Source organism: Heteronotia binoei, chromosome 8 (genome assembly GCF_032191835.1).
Source record: "Heteronotia binoei isolate CCM8104 ecotype False Entrance Well chromosome 8, APGP_CSIRO_Hbin_v1, whole genome shotgun sequence".
Classification (NCBI taxonomy): Eukaryota; Metazoa; Chordata; class Lepidosauria; order Squamata; family Gekkonidae; genus Heteronotia; species Heteronotia binoei.
Genome location: NC_083230.1, coordinates 54,212,393 through 54,227,538, shown reverse-complemented (window position 1 = coordinate 54,227,538; position 15,146 = coordinate 54,212,393).

Genomic DNA, 15,146 nt, shown 5'->3' with positions numbered 1-15,146 from the left:
CTGACCAGGCCACAGTTCTGGTTGCCCTTGATGTTTATTATTATACTTAATAAATTGGCCCTTAGTTATACCAGTACCAGGGCTGAACCAGGATTAAAAGTCGTGTGTAATTCCTGTTAGGCCTTTCTTTTTGTAAACTGAAACAAGTATCCTAAGTATTTGGTAGTTTACCAGGGGGGAAAAAAAAACATAAATCAGATCATATAAAAAAATGAAATATTTGGCTGCATTCCTATAAAACTTACTTGGAAGCCCCATTTAAAAGACTGTCAATCACTTCCAAATCATACATAGATCTGGATTATATATATATATTTGGCAGATTTAGTATTAAAATTGGGAAATATTCCCAAATATAGGGACAGAACTGAGCAATGCTGCATGGTACAGACAGTAAAAACTGTCTAGGAATTCATAATCACTCATTTTGCCCCTTTGCTGAAATGCTATCTTACTGCACTTGCTATGCACTTGCACTTCAAGTCAAGTAAAGGGTTAAAATGAATGACTACATTCCTGCCATGCCACTGCTATGGAATCCTGAAGATTAGAGCATGAAAGCAAAATGAGTCAGGCAGACTAATTTCTTAAAGAAAGTTTTTCATGTTCCTAACTACTACGATTTCTTTTGGGATAACTGTATTGGCATTTAGGTAGTTAAGAATACAACTTGGATCTTCAAATATGGAGGAATTTTGTCTTCCCTCTACTCACTGTAACCTGTACCGTGGTCTGTCTTTTCCTCTTGGAATCAGTTACTCACGTGGAGTCCTATCTATTATTAGGACTATTATTAGATGTGTTGTTGTTTTGCTTCTTATTGGAAGTTGGGGCTGCTTCTTTTTGTTAAATTTATATTGAAATATTGGCTTTGTTTTAAGCTAGTAAGCAAGTTGTTTCTTATTTTATTTTGATTTATTTATTTTTTTCTTTGCTTTACACCATGTCTTGTTCTTGGGAAAGAATGTGGTACATAAATTTTAAATACAGTAAGATAAGCAGATAATATACTTGTGCAAGTCCAAAGAGTGTAGCAAGACAAGAATCCAGTTACTGAGTTCCAACTTCATGTCTACACAATTGCTCTGTCCACAAATGAATCAACCCACTCAAGGATTTAATTAGTTTTAAGGTTTCTAGTAGTTGATAGACCAATTAGGACATATATATCTGAATTAGGAGCCTGTCAAGATCCTAATCACAGAATATAAATTTAACTAGTCCTTTTAATTTTAACTTAAACACCTGTATGAAAGGTTACTTGTCATGTTACCTGACCATGAACAACTTAGAAAACTATCACAGAGACGATGATACTCTAATCCTACTGCTACCTTCAAGAGATGGCACTACTAAACATGGCATTAATTCATGAGTTTTCTGTCATAAATGGGCTTGACAAAATGGCTTTAGATCATATTTGTGAGTTCTCTCTGTGCTTTAAGGAGCTATAGAGAGTGGATAAATCCATACTGAATTTAGTGGACCAATTACTATTTGTTGGTCATGAAATGGTGATAACTTAACATCCATATATTAGAGAGGAGATTTATCCATAACTACAGTATTCATAGAGAAACTAATTGATGCTTTTTTGTCCTTGTCTCATTATTTTAATGCTGCTGTACTATGAGAAGGCAGAGACGGGGAAATGCAACACTCTAGCTGAGAATAGCTGGTGCTTGCTGTGAGCAAAATTGACTCAGAGATTGTAATTCTAATAAAATGTACTCCTGATAAGGGACCTCATGATAGAAAAATGTTCCTCTTTGCAAACATGGTGCTACCTTTGCCTTTTGGTTCACCTCTAGATTTAAAAATAGGATAAGAAAGCTGTGACTATTCTGTACACCTGTCTCTGTTCATTCATGCTGGGAGCCTGCAAAATTGCCATGTGAGAATTGACTATAAGCCATTTTATCAGACAGAACAAGATGATGTGGTATTCTTTGGGAAGGGTGTTACATTGGCCACTTCCCAGTCACCAGTTTACTGGTAATTTTATAGAGATATTGCAGGTTACTTTCTTAAGAATTTTTTTTTACATAAATTGCTACTAATTAGTTCTATGATCTTCTTCACTATCACCGTTTCTGGGCATAGTTTAATTATTGTATTGCCTTAAAAATGGTTTATGGTGTGGATCTTCTGCTGTGAAGAAAAAAGGCAAATAATTTGTTTAGGATCTAAGCAACTTTACTGCTTTCTTTTCATATTGTCTTTGCAGGCCTGCATTCTACTGCCTTTAATAACTTCCAAAACTTTCTGCTGCAAATTTATTTTATTGTGATTTCTGTAACCCAGTCAGAGAGACATAAAAGAGAGTTTGACCCTGCTAATTCTTCTAGATCTTTTGGCATCTTTTGATAACAATAATTATAGTACTCTTCTGGATAGGCTGCTTGAAACAGATGTTGCAACCATAGTACTCTTATGAGCTGGTGCTACCTGACTGAACAGTTCCAGAAGGTAATGTTATGGGCTGCTAGGGGCTGTGTTTTGAGCCAGGTACCTTTTGAGATAGCTATAAAAGCAGCTCACAGAAACATAAAATTTGCCCTGCCCTGCCTCACGAGAGCATATTTATACCTTAAGAGGTGTTATTAGATCCATTCCTACAGATGAAGATTCAGGTCTCCTCTATAGCACATATCACCAATAATAGCTTTAGCCACTTTGCTAGCTGTAGTTTTTCTTCCAAAAGTGACATATGGCCATTGTCATCCTTGTTCTGATCACATCCAAGATAGGTTCCTCTAATATGCTTGATGTGAGTCTGCCTTTGAAGATTGTTCAGGAATGTTCAATGGTTTTGAACTTGGCAGCAAGACTGTTGACTATGACATGCTGCAGAACAGGGGTGTTGAACTTATTTATTATGATGGCCGGATCTGACATAAATGAGACCTTGTTGGGCCGAGCCACGTCAGGTTAGGCTGGGTCACATCAGGCCAGGCCATGTGTATACCTATTTAAGATTAGGTAGCAGAGAGATTAACTTTTTGAAGGACACAGACAAACACAAGTGTTAGCACTCATTGGTCTTAATGATGCTTTCTTTATATCTCTCCCATGGGATCCAGGGAACTGGGCAAAGGAAGTTCTGGCTCTTTCCTTCCTTCCCTGGGGGACCGGGAGAAGGAGAAGCCTCAGCCAATAGAAGAAAAAGAGACTTGGCTCAGTAGCTGTGCTGTGTGATTGAGAGAGCCTGGAAAAACAAGCTCTACCTTCCCCCCTTCCTCATAAAGGGAGGAGCTTTGGCCAATGGAGAAAATAGAGGTTTTGCTCTGTAGCTCCTGTGTGATTGAGCAAGCCTGGCAAAGCAAGCTGTGATGCAGAAGGAAGCAAGAGATAGGGAGAAGGAAGCAGATGACAGCCAGTTGCTCGGGGGCCTGGTAGGAGCCCTCTGGGGGCCTGATTCGGCCCCAGGTTGCATGTTTGACACCCCTGCTGTAGAAAGTCAATATATGAGACAGTGAAGAGGTATAGAAAGGAAGAAATAAAGACAAAGCTTTAAACTTAAGGACTATATCATTGTCTCAAAACTGCCCATGATGTTTGCTATGGGTTTCTTGGTGCCCATTTGCTTCTTTGGTAAAGCATTTCTTTCCCAAATCAAAGAACCAATCTTAGTTTTTCTCCATTTCATTGAAGGAGGAGGTATTTCAAAAGAACCCAGGAGGCTTCACCTTTGTGCCTGCAGGGAAACACATTGAGAAACAGCTTTTTTTCCATTTCAGGATGATGTTTGGCTCATAACCTCCCAACATTGCGTGATTCTCCCTAGCACCCCATGGCAGCCATTTTATGGCTACCCCTGTGGCAGCTCACTTCTCTGTTCTCAAAATTCTCAGAACAGTTATTAAGTTGGGGATCTTTAGTGAAGAATTTAGAACTGAATATGAAGCAGGTTAGGGAGCTGGCATATAATCATTATTAGGAGTAGATTTGTAGTTAGTTTTCATGGTATAATTTTTCTTTGATTGGTGACTATCTTGGTGCTCCCAGGAAGGCTGTACTGTAGAAACTCTGAACCAGTGCCTGGAGGCAGTTTTGAGTGGATGTGGGCTAATAATAATAATAATAATAATAATAATACATTTTATTTATATCCCGCCCTCCCCGCTGAGGCAGGCTCAGGGCGGCTAACAGCATCGGTCAATATAACAAATTATACAATGATTTAAACAGTAGGTAACAGTTAATTAAAATTCTAAAAACAGTTTTATTTATTTATTTATTTTATGACTTCTATCTCGCCCTTCCCAACAAGTGGCTCAGGGCGGCTTACAACACAGGAATCTAACATAAATAGGCGTTAAACATAGAGCATTAAATTTAAACATTGAACCATTTAAAACATTTAAAACATTGGGGGCAGCAGACATCCAGTATAACTACGCTCAGTTTCTTGTACCAGCTAGTCATAGGCCAGCCGGAAGAGGGTTGTCTTACAGGCCCTGCGGAACTGGGCGAGGTCCCGCAGGGCCCTCACCTCTTCCGGTAGACAGTAAAACAATCAAATTAACATCTTGGTGCTATTCCGGCAGATGACAAAATCGTTTAAGCAGTCTCTCAGTTTTTAGTCAGTGAAGGCTTCACCAAAGAGGATAGTCTTGCAGGCCCTGCGGAATTAGTCAAAGTCCCGCAGGGTCCGCACTTCCTCCGGGAGCTGGTTCCATAGGTGTGGAGCCACGACGGAGAAAGCCCGAGTACGGGTACTCTGCAGCTTTGCTTCCTTTGGCCCGGGAATAGTCAGCAGGTCCTTCCCTGCTGACATCAGTGCTCTCTGGGGTTCATATGGGGAAAAACGGTCCCTCAGGTTGGCAGGTCCTCGACCATATAGGGCTTTAAAGGTAATGACCAGAACTTTGTAACGAATCCAGTATGTAACTGGTAGCCAGTGCAGTCCACGCAGCCCTGGCTGCATGTGCTCCCATTTTGGGAGCCCCAACAGCAGCCTAGCTGCCGCGTTCTGCACCAGCTGCAGCTTCCGGGTTTGGCACAGAGGCAGCCCCATGTAGTGGGCATTACAGTAATCCAGTCTCGAGGTGACCGTTGCATGAATCACTGTTGCTAGGTCCCGGTGCTCTACGAAGGGGGCCAACTGCCTTGCCCGCCTTAGATGAAAGAAGGCTGACTTAGCAGTGGCTGCTATCTGGGCCTCCATTGATAGTGAGGGCTCCAGTAGAACTCCCAAGCTCTTGACCCGATGAGGGAAATACCGGGAGAGGTATTTCCCTCCCCAGAGCGCCCCGGCCCATGCAAAGGACTTCTGTCTTCGCTGGATTCAGCTTCAGCCCACTCAGCCTTAACCAGGTTGCCACAGCCTGCAGTGCCAGGTCCAAATTCCCCGGGACGCAGCCAGACCAGCCATCCATTAACAGATAGAGCTGGGTGTCGTCTGCATATTGGTGACACCCAAGCCCATACCTCCGGGCAATCTGGACAAGGGGGCGCATGTAGATATTAAATAGCATCGGTGAGAGAACCGCTCCCTGAGGCACCCCACAATCTAGTATGTGCCTCTGGGACAGCTCACCCCCGATTGCCTCCCTTTGTCCCCAATCTTCGAGGAAGGAGGAGAGCCATTGTAGAGCCAACCCCCTAACCCCTACGTCGGTGAGGCGGTGGGTAAGTAGCCGATGGTCGACCGTGTCGAACGCGGCTGACAGATCTAACATCATCAGCACCGCCACGCCACCTCGGTCCAGATGCCGTTGGAGGTCATCTGCCAAGGCGACCAGCACTGTCTCCGTCCCGTGACTTGAGCAAAAGCCGGACTGGCAAGGATCTAGGACGGAAGCGTCATCCAGAAAATCCTGCAACTGCAATGCCACTGCCCTCTCAATGATTTTACCTAAAAACGGTAAATTAGAGACCGGTCGGTAGTTTGCCAATTCGGTCTGCTGTAATTTTTTTTCAGGAGGGGGCGGACCATGGCCTCTTTTAAGGGTGTTGGAAAACGCCCCTCCAGCAGGGATCTATTTATGATGTCTCATAAAGGACATCTAAGCTCCCTCTGGCAGGATTTAATTAGCCAAGAAGAGCATGGGTCCAGATCGCAAGTTGTTGGGTGTGCAGAGGAGAGAATTCCGTCAACTTCCTCCAGGCTGAGTGGGTCGAAGTGGTCCAGAACTAAACCGGAAGACAGGCACGGAGTCTCCAGTTCGTGTGCTGTATCCAATGTGATGGGCAGGTCCTGGCGGAGCGATGTGATTTTTTCTGCAAAAAATTTCGCAAAAGCCTCACAGCCTATTTCTAATTCTCTAACATTTGGTCTGCCTTGAGGCAGTGTAGTAAGATGTCCAATTATTCTAAACAATTGAGCCGGGTGCGAATTTGCAGATGCAATCCTGGCCGCGAAGTAGTCTTTCTTCGCGGCCTTGACTGCCATCTCATAAGACCTCATAAATGTTAGATAGATAGATAGATAGATAGATAGATAGATAGATAGATAGATAGATAGATAGATAGATAAATTTATTGTCATTGTTCTCAAGAAAATGAGAGCAACGAAATGAGGTGCTCTTCCACAAACATACCAACACATCAACACCCACAAAAGGACATATACATAGACCATTTAAATGCATCTAAAAACACATAACCATTCATAACCCTGCATTTAGCTTAACCACAGCACTTGGATAGAAGCTGCCCTTGAATCTATTTGTCTTTGCCTTCAACACTCTATATCGCCTACCTGACGGTAAAATCTCAAATAGCAAGTGGCCCGGATGTGAAGGGTCCCTTAAGATCATTTGTATCTTCCTTCTACATCCCATATCATACAGATCCACCAATGTTCTCGTCGCTTCGTCACGAGTGCACCGCCACTGCCTCTCCAGTCGTCTGAGCCCTTGTTTCAGCTGACGTAACTCCAAGGTATACCATGGAGCCAGACTCACACGAGGGCACAGAGGGCGTCAAGATGCGATCTCATTGATCGCCCTGGATAGCCGATCTTGCCAGGCATCGACCAGGGCGTCAAGGGAACCGCCAGGGGACCAGGGATCCCGTAGAGCCATTTGGAACCATTCCGGGTCCATCAGGCTCTGCGGGCGAGCCAAAATAGGCTCTCCGCCCTCACAGGGTTGGGGCAGCGTCTCCATACGGGCCTTGAGGGCTAGGTGATCCGACCATGGCACCGCCTCTGTCGCGATATCGTTCACCCGGATCCCGGACACAAAGATCAAATCTAGCATGTGCCCTGCCTGGTGCGTAGAGAGAGTCCTAGTGTCACCATGGAAGACACCAGGTCCAATGTCCGATTGGAGGCCACGTCATCAGCGTGGACATTGAAGTCACCCAGGACCAAAAGCCCTGGGTACTCCAACGCCCAGCCTGCCACCGCCTCCATCAGGGATGGTAAGGCGCTGGCTGGTGTGTTAGGCGGACGGTACACCAGCCAGATCGCCAACCCCTCTCTGACGTCCCACAGGCTTAAGCCTGTCAATTAAGTGCTACTGGTGGGTAAAAGAATTTTAAGTGTCATACATTCTGGATGGGATTGTACTCCCCTTCAAGGAATAGGGTACTCTTGGACCCAGACCTACTGCTAGATAAGCAGATGGCAGCTGTGGCCAGGAGAGTCTTTTGCCAGATTTGACTGGTTAGCTATTTGTGGCCACTCCTGGGCAGAAAAGATCTGGCCACTGTAATGTATGCAGGGTTGGCAAGTCCCTCCTGGCAACCAATGGGGGATGGGGGAGCTTGCCAGGAGTGGGAGGGAGGCTCAGGCTACATTGCTGGTGATACAGTAATCTCACTTCCAGGGTGTACCAGAAGTGATGTTATTATGTTATGACATTGCGATGATGCTCAGGGATTTGGACAAAAACTCTATGGTAAAAATGGGTTCTTCCTTAGAGGTTTTGCCCATATATCAGAGCATCACCATGATGTCGCCAACACAATGATGTCACTTCTGGTACATGGCAGAAGTGACCTAGCCACATCATTGGCAATGTAGTCTGGGTGTCACTCCTGCTCCTGTTAAGTCTGCCCACCAGCCAGTTAATTGTGGCATGGGGTGTGGCCTAACTGCAGAAGATCCCCTCCCTCCAGCACATACACTGGTTACATATTAGATTACTATAATCTATATTATATTATCATTTATATTAAATTACTATAATGCACTCTACATGGGGCTGCACTTGAAAAGTGTTCAGAAGCTTTTGGTATAGCATGCTGCAGCCAGGATGTTGACTGGAGTGGATAATAGGGATCATATTACTTCAGTCTTGGCACATCTACATTGGCTTCCATTTTTTTCCAGGTACAATTCAATGTACTTAGATCCAAGTGGGCAGCCATGTTGGTCTGAAGCAGTAGAACAGTAGAACAAAGCAGGAGTCAAGTTGCACCTTTAAGACCAACCATTTTTTATTCAGAACGTAAACTTTTTGTGCGTTCTCTAAGCATACTTCTTCAGATGAGGGGATCAGATATTGTGAGCTGAAATTCAAGCAGTTTGTTGATTAAGAGAGCAAACTAACTGATCGCATTGTCACATAAAATAGTGTGGCTTGGCAATTTGATCTGGATAGCCATAAAAGGTAATAAAATTCCCTGCCAAATGGTATTTCTGATACACTATTATAAAAGAGAAATGGATGGGGTTAAATGAATGTATGCACAGCCTGTTCCTCCAGAGCATGCTGACAAAGTGTTTTGGAGTTAGAAAGAGTTCCGCACATGTTGATCCAGAACAGTGTTTTGATCTGGCTTCTGCAAAGCTTATTGTGGTTTTTCTAAACTCCTCTTTTTACAGGTGTTTCCATTTTGATCCGGCTGTTGGCAGTGTGAGCAGAACTCTTCCATTTGGGTCTATTTTTCTCGCCCCTGTCCTGCTGATCACACCCTCCTTCTTTTCTGACATGCCTGCTGTGACAATGCGCGGTGACCTGACAATCCTTTTTTTAAAAAAAAACCATTCCTCATTTGTGTAACAACATAATTTCGCTCAATGCAACTGCAAAAAATTGCTGTGCCATGGCTATAACCAACATGGCCATGCACAAGCACAAACACGACACACACAACATTTCAATTCTTCAAAAATGTGGGTGATTTGTCTCCTCAACCAGAGTTGAATGAATGAATAAATAAATAAATAAATAAATAAATAAATAAATAAATAAATAAATAAATAAATAAATAAATAAATGAGGGTGGTGGCAGCAGCGAGGGTGGCTGTGAGGCTGGGGGTGGTTAGAGTAGTTGCGGCGGCGAGAATGGGGCTGCGAGAGTGGTGGGGAGAGTGGGGCAGTGAGAGCAGCTGTGGCTGCGGGGAGAGCAGGGCGGTGAGAGCGGTGGGCAGCAAGAGAGTTGCAGCAGTGTGGGGAGTGTAGCAGTGATAGCAGAGCTGTGAGAGTGGTGGAGAGAGCGTAGCGGCGAGAGTGAGGGCAGCGAGAGTAGCTGCAGTGGGGACAGTGGGGCCATGAGAGGGCTGGGGAGAGTGGGGCCATGAGAGTGCTAGGGAGAGCAGAGCAGTGAGAGCAGCTGCGGCAGCAGGGAGAGCAGGGTGGTGAGAGTGTTGGGGAGATGGGGAGGCCAGAATGGCAGCGGTGACCAGAGCCTTAATTCTGGTAATGGCCTGGGTTTCATTTGTAAAATGAATGTGTACTGATTCTTTCTTACAAACAGATATATTGTGCTTTGTGGGGGGGGGCACAGTGGAAGGGCTTCTAGCCCCACTGGTGGACCTCTTGATGGCACTTGGGTTTTTTGGCCACTGTGTGACACAGAGTGTTGGACTGGATGGGCAATTGGCCTGATCCAACATGGCTTCTCTTATGTTCTTATGTGTTCACTAAAATATGTCAGTAGGGCTAATAAATTTATCAAGATTGGAATTATACAGTACTGTTCAATTCATTGCCTGCTGACTGCTAAATAAAGAAGATTTCTCTGAGAGGGAACAGAATCATGGATGAGTGTTTGGGAAACAGAATGATTTAATGCCTTTCTTGAACAGATCCACATGGGTTTGTTGTCCTTGATAGTACTCTTTTGTTTTTGTGTTTTGGTTGCACAGTGTTGTGATTTCTGAAGCTCTGAGGGTTTTTTTTCAAAAAGTTCTTGTATTCCTTCTGGTTGCTGGGGAGGGGACTGGTGCTGGGTGTGATTCAGTTGCTGTGTTTTTGTGTTATGTTGCGTTTCACACAGTTGTGTTTTTGCCCCTTTTTCTTGGGGGGACTTGCTGGTGGTGGTATTGTGTGTGTTACTCATTTTTGCTTGTGCCATGGTTGCCTGATTGGATTCCTTTAACATTTGGTGCAATTCAAAATCAGGTTTAGGTTCAATTGATTTTGGCCTTTTTTGCTGGTGGGGCACTTGCTGCTGGGTTGGTGTTTTGTTCAGTTGTTTAATGTTGTGTTGCTTCCTTTGGTTAACTGCTTGGTTTGATAGATTTTTTTCCCCTTGAAACCCTTTTGGCTTGGTGACTGGGGCAAGGGAGGACTGGGGCTTGTTGTGGGTTGTTCTCTAAGAGTAGGGGTGGCCAAATTTGCTTAATGTAAGAGTGACATACAATAAATGTTAGATGTTTGAGAGCCACATGATATCAATGTCAGATGTTTGAGAGCCACATGACAGGAAGGAAGGAAAATAGAGGGGGGAGGGGGAGAGAAGGGGAGATTAATTTTTAAAAATCCAGTATACAAATACACATGTACATTAGATCACGATTCAATTTCTTTTCTGTTTATAGTCCTTTTGACTAGTCTTAACATGCACAAACTTTTACATAAAAGTTGCAAAACTAGGTAGAGTCTATGAGAAAGTCCACTACATGCTGCTTCACTAGTAGGGAAGGAATTTTCTTCCCCTCTATTTAAGGTTCTTGGCTGACAATCTACCTCTTCATCTTCCACAGCAGCTTAAGGCACATACCAAACTCTTCTTTCAAAATCAAGTCTGGTTTCAGATAGATAATTCTTATAGCTCTGCAAGGTTGACTTCACAAGAATCATAAAGCATATTATTCAAAGAATTAACAGAAGCAAATGATGAATTGTGTCTTTATGTTGCAGTTTCACAATATATCTGAATTTTATTATTTATTTATTTGGTCAATTTATATTCCGCCCTTTCCCAGGCAGGTCAGGGTGGATTATATTCAAATAAAACCAAGCAAATACAATTCAATAAAACCAATACACATTACATACATTTTGGAACAAAGATATTTTATGATCAGAAATTAAATTGTCACCAAGTTAATGAGATCAGAGAACTTCCCTGAAGATCTTTCTCAAAAGAAAAGTCTAAATATCAAGGCTTAGGCATGTTTGTCTAGGAAGGTCCATAAGAGAGGGCTTTTATGAAAAAATGCCTAGTTATTATGGGATCCAAAGATTTTTACACAACAGTAAATGGGACCCATAGCCAGTACCCTATACATGATCTAAAGAGAATATGGCATTTAATATTCCACATTCAACCATGGAAGATATCAAATATTTTATGACACTTCAGCTTTTCATCATCTTTGAACATTCATTATATCTATTATCTTTTGTTATTAGATAGATAGATAGATAGATAGATAGATAGATAGATAGATAGATAGATAGATAGATAGATAGATAGATAGATAGATAGATAGATAGATAGATAGATGGATATTTGGAAGAGGAAGGGATGTATCTAAGGGGCTTCAATAAATAAAGAAAAATTATCTGCATGCATAACCTTTATCTGTGCTTTTTTTCAGCTGTGGCTTGAGAACCAGGAGAAAATGGAAAAACACAGCATTTGACTATATGAACAGACAAAAACCAAGTGGTTTTAGGTCAATTCATGCTCTTGTCACCTCTAATTACTTCAGCCAGCAGTTCTACTTACCTTCTTACTACATCCCATCCATTATTCTGCCAACTGGACTTTGGCCATCAACTAGTTTAAATTTACATTATTGCTACCGGAATTATTTATCTGCCACTTGGGCAGTTTTTGAACATTTCTAGCATTTTTCTGTATTACAGCTACTTTCTAATTTAGCAGGAACACTTACTTGGATTCACTTGGAAAAAGGATTTCTGAATCTTCTACCTTCAACAGTTAAGGGCATGGTTATGGCTCCAAAGAGATTATATATGAATAAATATGAAATATGCTCTTGGTTTAATAAAAGAGGAGGGGCAAAATCAACTGAACAGAAGCCTAAGATACTGCTCAATTTCCACAGATAGCGCTGTTATATAGGTGTCTGGAAGTCACAAAGAATTACCACATGTATTCTTCATTCTTTATATTTGTGTCCTAGTTTGCAAAGTGAATTGGTGTTCACAAGGGGTAGTAGATTGAATTAATTTTACTGATTGATGGAATATATCAGCCTCCTCCACCTATACCAATGGTGGTCATAAAAGCTTCCTCATTTGACTTAATTTTGTTTCATTTCTATTAAGGAAGCTTCTTGACCCGTGGCAAGGTAGCTTAGTCTTGCTAAGCATGCATTCACTAGAGATTTTAAGAAAACAAAGACCATTGAAGGAGAAGCAGCCAAAGCAGCTTCTTAAGGGGCATACACAAGGTAACTTAACAAAGATTACTTACTATCATACTGCATGCACATGTGTAGTCTAGGAGGTATAATAGTAACATTTTCCCCATTTTTCTCAATGTTAAGGTACAAAGGTGCTGACCTGGATATTACAGGTTAGCTAAGCAGGCTAGGCCCTGGTTGATATTTGGACAGTCTCATGGGGCTTTCAAGACATGAGATGAGCAGAGGTGATTTGCTATTGCCTTTCTCTGCATGGCACTGTTCCACAGTTCCTTGGTGATCTCTCATACAAGTACCCACCCTGCCTAGCTTCCAAACTGTGACAAGTTTAGCCTAGTCTGGGCTATTAGGGTTGCTACAGCCCTAGGGCATTGGGATAGAAGTTGTTTCCAGATAATGTGATATCCTGCCATTAGGGTGAGAATTTTAACTACTGCTTCACCCATGTGATCAGCCTTGCCAAATAATTGGTCTACACAGAAGGGAAGAGATCACAGAGGACCATTTGGCCTCAGTCTCCAAGGGTGCCTCAGATTTAGAACCAAATAATTCAGCTGTGCAACAAGAGCATTTAAGTGAACTTTCATGCTTAACAACAACTGTAACATTGCACAAAAATTAGATTGTTAATAATTAAGGTATTTACACAGAAAAAAAGGCAAGAGCAGCATTTATGAAATTTAATCTAATAATTTTATTTTATCATTAATTGTAGGAATTCTTTATAGAACACCTGCTTATGTATCCAATGTGCATCACTCATGGTTGTTTTTAAATTAGCTGATTGTGGATTGTGAAAAATTATGTAAAGAGTTTTAATAAATGAAAAGTAATTATCTATTTACTGGAAGGTTTTCTTTACACAAGGCTGCATTCAAAATCTGATCCCTGACCTTTATTTTGAAGTGAAACTTTTCATTGTACTATCTCAGGGCTCCTCTGCCTTATTCAACTTCTCATACTTCTCTGTGTGTAGATTGGGCCCTTGTGAGATGTTCACATGCATTTATTAACCCACCAGCATCATGGAATTACAGCATCTGAGGAAGCTACATGTAGGCATCAGAAAGTATTTGTGAATGTGGCCTATCAATATCTGCAATTATGGACCCAAGAACTGATATCTAGAAGGGGGGAAAAGCAAATGCAAGGGCATGGAAAGGGGGCAAATCCCAGTTCAAAAAAGTTCAATGTATCAGGGCTTGCAAGCTCATGAGTCCCAAGGTCTTGGGAACCTCCAGAATCCCAGATGATGACACAAAGGTACAACAGAGTCAGAAGGGATCATCAGTTTCTCACAATTTCTTATTTGTTCATTACCTCTAGAAATTCACTTCCTTGTGCTGGTCATGGAGGGACAAAGGAGGGTGCTAACTAATAGAGAAGAAAAAATTCAGAAAGGAATTGACCAGAAAAATCATTGATATTTGACAATGGCAGATGTGACACTCATCTGTTGCTTTTGCTGGAAGTAAACCAAAGAAGCACAAGATCCAGACACTTTACTGAATTCTGTCTGGGGAAACCTTGAAGGAGTCATATGGCACACAAGTTCAATGTTTCCTTTTCCACAGTTCAGCAAAATATAAAACAACATTATTCCCAAAGTTCAGCAGTAAGATCTGACAGAATTTTATTACCATTTGATGCAAGACAAATGGATTCTGTTCTCTACTGAGTTCAGAATACCTCCCAGGAACAAACTGCTGATCTGCTCAGATTTCACTGTGCTAGAGATTTCACTGTGAATATATTCAACAGTCGAATTTACTGTGTTTGAATGTGGCAATCAGATATGAACTGATTCATATCAAATGACTAAAATGTTTGCTGAACAGGTATGCATCACATATTTTCAAAACAGTGTTTCTGTGAAAATGCAACTGATTCAAACAGCTTCACAGCCATTAATGCTACAATTGAGTAATTAGATGAACCCTGAAGGGAATTTTTAAAACACATTATTTATGACTGACATATTATTTGTGAGAAATTTAACTCTGTTTTCTGAGGACAGGAGAAGCAGCACTATAACCAGGAGGAGGGATAGAATTCAGCCAGGCTGTGCAAAAATGTGTATGTGCCAAAAAACCCCAAACGCCTGTACTGAACTATGCTGATAAGAATGAATATGGTAAAGCCACCTGCTGAACAGTCACAAATAGTCAAACCGTATATCAGTCCCCCCGTTCATGACTGATGAGCAGGACTCGAACTGAACTGGTAGGTGTTTTATTGTGTATGTGAACTAATGTTTTGTTTCTCTGGTGTTCCTGCCTGGCTCATTGGAGCCTTGAGGACTGAGCTTGGGGACTCAGAAACAATGGGCAGTAGGATCCAAAACACTGCTGCCCTGCTACAATCACAGCCCCCCTGCCGGTTTGAATGATCCAATAGCGTCCAAGTGTGGGAACCTTGAACTGTATATAGTTGGCCACATTGGCCCAGTAAAGCAGTCTTCTTAGTTCAGCCGTTACCATGCTATAACTCAATAAAGAGCTATGGTTACTGCAACCATGTCTCCTCCTTGCATTGAACCCACTATATGATACGTTTGAACACCCATAATTTCAATAGTCAGACCCATAATATGTAGCAGTACAAAAATGTGGATGGGGCAGCTATA